Source organism: Pseudophryne corroboree, chromosome 9 (assembly GCF_028390025.1).
Source record: "Pseudophryne corroboree isolate aPseCor3 chromosome 9, aPseCor3.hap2, whole genome shotgun sequence".
Taxonomy (NCBI): domain Eukaryota; kingdom Metazoa; phylum Chordata; class Amphibia; order Anura; family Myobatrachidae; genus Pseudophryne; species Pseudophryne corroboree.
Genome location: NC_086452.1, coordinates 286678294 through 286686028, shown reverse-complemented (window position 1 = coordinate 286686028; position 7735 = coordinate 286678294). Strand labels below are relative to the sequence as shown.

At 40.6% G+C, this 7735-nt stretch overlaps 1 long non-coding RNA gene across 2 annotated transcripts; it reads right to left on the bottom strand.

Moving 5' to 3' along the window:
* Positions 1-1087: 1087 nt before the first annotated feature.
* Positions 1088-1734, bottom strand: LOC134956965 (uncharacterized). Of its 2 annotated transcripts, XR_010186343.1 has the most exons (4): positions 1674-1734; positions 1486-1580; positions 1251-1391; positions 1088-1143 (listed from the first exon to the last, which is right to left on the bottom strand). It is a non-coding gene; the product is annotated as an uncharacterized LOC134956965 (long non-coding RNA). The 2 variants fall into 2 exon arrangements; XR_010186342.1 differs by having other exon boundaries at positions 1091-1391.
* Positions 1735-7735: the final 6001 nt, after the last annotated feature.

Sequence of the window (7735 nt, the reverse complement as noted above, 5' to 3'; positions counted from 1 at the left end):
TTCACAGCTCCCTGTTAGCACTCTCCGGTCCCTGGGTTGCAGTTTCAGAGGTCTTCCAGGGAGCAAGGTTCCTGCAATTACCGTTCTGTTTCCACGCATTAATGACAAAAGACACAGTGACGTGCTATCTAAAAGATGGCTCTCGAGTAATTATTATCTTTCTTAGTGCAGTGCGGATAATTTCAGATGTGTGTGTGTGTGTGTGTGTGTGTGTGTGTATTTTTTTTATCCTGACGAAAATGCTGCTTTGACAATGAAATGTTGAACATCAGACTTGCCTGTCTGTCTTTATATCAAACGCCGAGAGTGCCGCCTGTCTCTGCAATACATATCATTGGACACAGCATTGCTGTTACCATAGGGAGGGCACCGGCAATACTATCTGATTTCATGTACCTTTGGGACTTGGGAGTGCCGAGGACTCTGCTTTTATACATATATATATATATAAATACACAAAAGTATCTTTATCTTGCGCCAACTCAGAAGCGGCACACTGGGAGAGGTCTTTGTTGGAAAACCTCAAACACATGCAAAGAGAACATAAATTCCCAAGTGCGCTAATAGTGAAAATGTAGTTACACAAATCTTCCAGCGGTTAATTCGTCGGAAAATGTAGACTGGAGGATATTTAGATCTGGGGACCTGTAACAGACACCCCTCACCAAAAAGTCACCCAAACAAGAGGCCAACAGGCCAATTAATAAAAAGTTTTTTTTAATAACATATATTTGAACATATGAATTTTGGTACACAATTCAAGATATAAAATTGTATCAATAAAACACAGCCACAACCAACATGTTTGTAGGATGGAATTCTAGATACTCCCTCACCTTTTTCAAGGTGCGAGCTCAAAGGGAGTATCTTCACAAACTAGGGTGTGATTTTCTGACTGACAAGCCCAACGCGTTTCGTCTGATCGACTTCATCAGGGGTAACTTGTTTGGGGAAAAAGATAATGTTCTATTTGAGAAAAACTGCTATTATGAGATAGGGAAATTATATATACATATATGTGTATATATATGTATAGACACATATATATTTTAAGTATGTAAAACATTTTTTGTATATATATACCTACCACATATAGGGAAAAGGATGAATTGCACTTGATAAATTCTTATGGCAGATCGTAACCTAAAATATAAATAGCACATTCTAAGATGTGTTTATTTGATGGAACTACTAGGACATTTTTATTATTAATATCCATTTTGATGTTACAAATAGTGACTAAGACATACCTCTAAATAGGGATTAATCAAATTCTCCTTTATTAGAATTTAATGGGTACAGCTCCTATATTCGTGCTTCTAACTGGAGCTTAAGTGGTTATCCTTTATGTATATATAAAATCTATAGAATAGTGTTTTTGTAAACACTGCCTGATGGGAAGAGAAAGAAGATTAAATGGAGGCCATTTTTAATGGTTTCCCACCTCATAATTAATCCTAAAAAATAAACGGAAAAATAACATACCTTAAAACTAATCAAAATTCCTCCAGGGCCGTCTAAAAAATCTTAATCATAGTCCATTGGGACTGTCAGCAACCATATATTGGCGTTTTTGCAGACTGCCAAAGAAATATGCAAATATTGGTATTTATATAAAAATATTTGTCCATGCAATTTATTACATGGTCAAGCCGATTATATTATAGATATACCTAAAATGTGGTCTTCTACTCTTATGGTGAAAATTATTTCTTTTTTCAATGTTGACTCACGTAAAGTTTACGTGAGTCAACATTGAAAAAAGAAATAAAATATAAAATAAAGGATAACCACTTAAGCTCCAGTTAGAAGCACGAATATAGGAGCTGTACCCATTAAATTCTAATAAAGGAGAATTTGATTAATCCCTATTTAGAGGTATGTCTTAGTCACTATTTGTAACATCAAAATGGATATTAATAATAAAAATGTCCTAGTAGTTCCATCAAATAAACACATCTTAGAATGTGCTATTTATATTTTAGGTTACGATCTGCCATAAGAATTTATCAAGTGCAATTCATCCTTTTCCCTATATGTGGTAGGTATATATATACAAAAAATGTTTTACATACTTAAAATATATATGTGTCTATACATATATATACACATATATGTATATATAATTTCCCTATCTCATAATAGCAGTTTTTCTCAAATAGAACATTATCTTTTTCCCCAAACAAGTTACCCCTGATGAAGTCGATCAGACGAAACGCGTTGGGCTTGTCAGTCAGAAAATCACACCCTAGTTTGTGAAGATACTCCCTTTGAGCTCGCACCTTGAAAAAGGTGAGGGAGTATCTAGAATTCCATCCTACAAACATGTTGGTTGTGGCTGTGTTTTATTGATACAATTTTATATCTTGAATTGTGTACCAAAATTCATATGTTCAAATATATGTTATTAAAAAAAACTTTTTATTAATTGGCCTGTTGGCCTCTTGTTTGGGTGACTTTTTGGTGAGGGGTGTCTGTTACAGGTCCCCAGATCTAAATATCCTCCAGTCTACATTTTCCGACGAATTAACCGCTGGAAGATTTGTGTAACTACATTTTCACTATTAGCGCACTTGGGAATTTATGTTCTCTCTATATATATATATATATATATATATATATACACTGCTCAAAAAATTAAAGGGAACACTAAAATAACACATCCTAGATCTGAATTAATGAAATATTCTTATTAAATACTTTGTTCTTTACATAGTTGAATGTGCTGACAACAAAATCACAGAAAAATTATCAATGGAAATCAAATTTATTAACCCATGGAGGTCTGGATTTGGAGTCACACTCAAAATTAAAGTGGAAAAACACACTACAGGCTGATCCAACTTTGATGTAATGTCCTTAAAACAAGTCAAAATGAGGCTCAGTAGTGTGTGTGGCCTCCACGTGCCTGTATGACCTCCCTACAATGCCTGGGCATGCTCCTGATGAGGTGGCGGATGGTCTCCTGAGGAATCTCCTTCCAGACCTGGACTAAAACATCTGCCAACTCCTGGACAGTCTGTGGTGCAACGCCACGTTGGTGGATGGAGCAAGACATGATGTCCCAGATGTGCTCAATTGGATTCAGGTCTGGGGAACGGGCGGGCCAGTCCATAGCATCAATGCCTTCATCTTGTAGGAACTGCTGACACACTCCAGCCACATGAGGTTTAGCATTGTCTTGCATTAGGAGGAACCCAGGGCCAACCGCACCAGCATATGGTCTCACAAGGGGTCTGAGGAGTCAGGCTATCTCTGGTGAGCACATGGAGGGCTGTGCGGCCCCCCAAAGAAATGCCACCCCACACCATTACTGACCCACTGCCAAACTGGTCATGCTGGAGGATGTTGCAGGCAGCAGAATATTCTCCTTGGTGTCTCCAGACTATGTCACGTCTGTCACATGTGCTCAGTGAGAACCTGCTTTCATCTGTGAAGAGCACAGGGCGCCAGAGGCGAATTTGCCAATCTTGGTGTTCTCTGGCAAATGCCAAATGTCCTGCACGGTGTTGGGCTGTAAGCACAACCCCCACCTGTGGACGTCGGGCCCTCATACCACCCTCATGGAGTCTGTTTCTGATCATCTGTGGCTTGCTGGAGGTCATTTTGCAGGGCTCTGGCAGTGCTCCTCCTGTTCCTCCTTGCACAAAGGCGGAGGTAGCGGTCCTGCTGCTGGGTTGTTGCCCTCCTACGGCCTCCTCCACATCTCCTGATGTACTGGCCTGTCTCCTGGTAGCGCCTCCATGCTCTAGACACTATGCTGACAGACACAGCAAACCTTCTTGCCACAGCTCGCATTGATGTGCCATCCTGGATGAGCTGCACTACCTGAGCCACTTTTGTGGGTTGTAGACTCCGTCTCATGCTACCACTAGAGTGAAAGCACTGCCATCTTTCAAAAGTGACCAAAACATCAGCCAGAAAACATAGGAGCTGAGAAGTGGTCTGTGGTCACCACCTGCAGAACAACTCCTTTATTGGGGTTGTCTTGCTAATTGCCTATAATTTCCACCTGTTGTCTATTCCATTTGCACAACAGCATGTGAAATTGATTGTCAATCAGTATTGCTTCCTAAGTGGACAGTTTGATTTCACAGAAGTGTGATTGACTTGGAGTTACATTGTGTTGTTTAAGTATTCCCTTTATTTTTTTGAGTAGTGTATATATATATACATATATATATATATATATTTGGATTCGGACGCGTTTTGGAAAAACCTCCCTGAAAATTTTTTGTCGGATTCGGGTGTGTTTTGGATTCAGGTGGTTTTTTTAAAAAAAACCCTCAAAAGCAGCTTAAATCATAGAATTTGGGGGCCTCCTCCATGTCCAATATGTTTTATATATATATATATATATATAATGTACTGTATATGTTGACCTTGCCAAACTTTGTTCAGCAGGAAGCACGACACTACAGGAATTTGGTAGTGCCGTGCTTCCCTGCTAAATGACGTTTGGCAAGGTCAATCTGTACTGTTGTAGCAAAGGCACACATGTGGTTTCAACAATTGATACAGAGTGCCAGATTGCTCAAGTATATATATATATATATCTATATAGTTCTATATATAGAGATCTAGATATATCAATATATTATATATGTATTGATAAATATATGTGTGTGTAGCGAGAGAGATAGATATACATTGATAGCAGACAATGTGTGCGCATGTGGAGGGGTTGTTGCGCTGTCATCTGACCCACAGCGGGGTTAATGTATAGCAGCAATATGGACGTGGCACTCTGAGGACTTTTTAGTTTAGTAAAAACGGTGACAGATGCCTTAGGAAGATGTCAACGTTTCATTTGCTTTATTTGCAATAAACCTCATCTAACCCCGCTGTGGGCACAACAACCTCTCCACATGCACACACATTACAGAGCAGGTAACCCGCTTATCTACATAAAACTCTAACAAAAGCAAAGGTCCACATCATCTACATTGAAAAGCCAGATCCACACTAAAATAAAAACACTGAAAATGCAAAATCCACATAAAATACATTGCAAAAGCCAGATCCACATTAAAAATAAAAACACTGAAAAAGCCAAATCCACACAAAATATCCACATAAAATACATTGCAAAAGGCAGATCCACATTAACAAAAAAATATGTAAAAAGTAGAGATGAGCGGGTTCGGTTCGTCAAGATACGAACCCCCCCGAACTTCACCCATTTTACACGGTTCCGAGGCAGACTCGAATCATCCCGCCTTGCTCGGTTAACCCGAGCGCGCCCGAACGTCATCATCCCGCTGTCGTATTCTCGCGAGATTCGTATTCTATATAAGGAGCAGCGCGTCGCCGCCATTTTCACTCGTGCATTGGAGATGATAGGCAGAGGACGTGCAGCGTTCTCTCAGTTGTGTTCAGTGTGCTGCAAATATCTGTACTCAGTGTGCTGCAAATATCTGTGCTCAGTGTGCTTGCAAATATCTGTGCTCAGTGTGCTGAAAATATCTACGTTCTCTGCCTGAAAAACGCTCCATATCTGTGCTCAGTGTGCTGCAAATATGTGTGCTCAGTGTGCGTTATTGTGGGGACTGGGGACCACCAGTATTATATAGTAGGAGGACAGTGCAGAGTTTTGCTGACCAGTGACCACCAGTATTATACGTTCTCTGCCTGAAAAACGCTCCAAATCTGTGCTGCATTGTAGTATATAGTAGGAGGACAGTGCAGAATTTTGCTGACCAGTGACCACCAGTATTATATCAGTACGGTAAAGTAGTCCACTGCTCTACCTACCTCTGTGTCGTCAAGTATATTATCCATCCATACCTGTGGTGTATTTTAGTTGCGCGCAGTATATATAGTAGGAGTACAGTGCATAATTTTGCTGACCACCAGTATATAATATATAGCAGTACAGTACAGTAGTCCACTGCTCTACCTACCTCTGTGTCGTCAAGTATGCAATCCATCCATACCTGTGGTGCATTTTAGTTGTGTGCAGTATATAGAGTAGGAGTACAGTGCATAATTTTGCTGACCACCAGTATATAATATATACAAGTACGGTACAGTAGGCTACTGCTCTACCTACCTCTGTGTCGTCAAGAATACTATCCATCCATACCTGTGGTGCATTTTAGTTGTTGTGCGCAGTAGTAGGAGGACAGTGCATAATTTTGCTGACCACCAGTATATAATATATAGCAGTACGGTACAGTAGGCCACTGCTCTACCTACCTCTGTGTCGTCAAGTATACTATCCATTCATACCTGTGGTGCATTTTATTTGTTGTGCGCAGTAGTAGGAGGACAGTGCATAATTTTGCTGACCACCAGTATATAATATATAGCAGTACGGTACAGTAGGCCACTGCTCTACCTACCTCTGTGTCGTCAAGTATACTATCCATTCATACCTGTGGTGCATTTTATTTGTTGTGCGCAGTAGTAGGAGGACAGTGCATAATTTTGCTGACCACCAGTATATGATATATAGCAGTACAGTACAGTAGGCCACTGCTCTACCTACCTCTGTGTCGTCAAGTATACTATCCATCCATACCTGTGGTGCATTTTAGTTGTTGTGCGCATTAGTAGGAGGACAGTGCATAATTTTGCTGACCACCCGTATATAATATATAGCAGTACGGTACAGTAGGCTACTGCTCTACCTACCTCTGTGTCGTCAAGTATACTATCCATCCATACCTGTGGTGCATTTTAGTTGTTGTGCGTAGTATATATAGTAGGAGCACAGTGCATAATTTTGCTGACCACCAGTATATAATATATAGTAGTACGGTACAGTAGGACACTGCTCTACCTACCTCTGTGTCGTCAAGTATACTATCCATCCATACCTGTGGTGCATTTTAGTTGTGCACATTATATATAGTAGGAGTACAGTGCATAATTTTGCTGACCACCAGTATATAAAATATAGCAGTACGGTACAGTAGTCCACTGCTCTACCTACCTCTGTGTCGTCAAGTATACTATCCATCCATACCTGTGGTGCATTTTAGTTGTGTGCAGTATATAGAGTAGGAGGACAGTGCATAATTTTGCTGACCACCAGTATATAATATATATCAGTACGGTACAGTAGGCCACTGCTCTACCTACCTCTGTGTCGTCAGGAATACTATCCATCCATACCTGTGGTGCATTTTAGTTGTTGTGCGCAGTAGTAGGAGGACAGTGCATAATTTTGCTGACCACCAGTATATAATATTTAGTAGAGATGAGCGGGTTCGGTTTCTCTGAATCCGAACCCGCCAGAACTTCATGTTTTTTTCACGGGTCCGAGCGACTCGGATCTTCCCGCATTGCTCGGTTAACCCGAGCGCGCCCGAACGTCATCATGACGCTGTCGGATTCTCGCGAGGCTCGGATTCTATCGCGGCTACACACAGCTTATAATTGTGGGGGAGACTGGGGAGCACTACTGCAGTGCCAGTTATAGGTTATAGCAGGAGCCAGGAGTACATAATATTATATTAAAATTAAACAGTGCACACTTTTGCTGCAGGAGTGCCACTGCCAGTGTGACTAGTGACCAGTGACCTGACCACCAGTATATATAATATTAGTAGTATACTATCTCTTTATCAACCAGTCTATATTAGCAGCAGACACAGTACAGTGCGGTAGTTCACGGCTGTGGCTACCTCTGTGTCGGCACTCGGCAGCCCGTCCATAATTGTATATACCACCTAACCGTGGTTTTTTTTTCTTTCTTTATACATACATACTAGTTACGAGTATACTATCT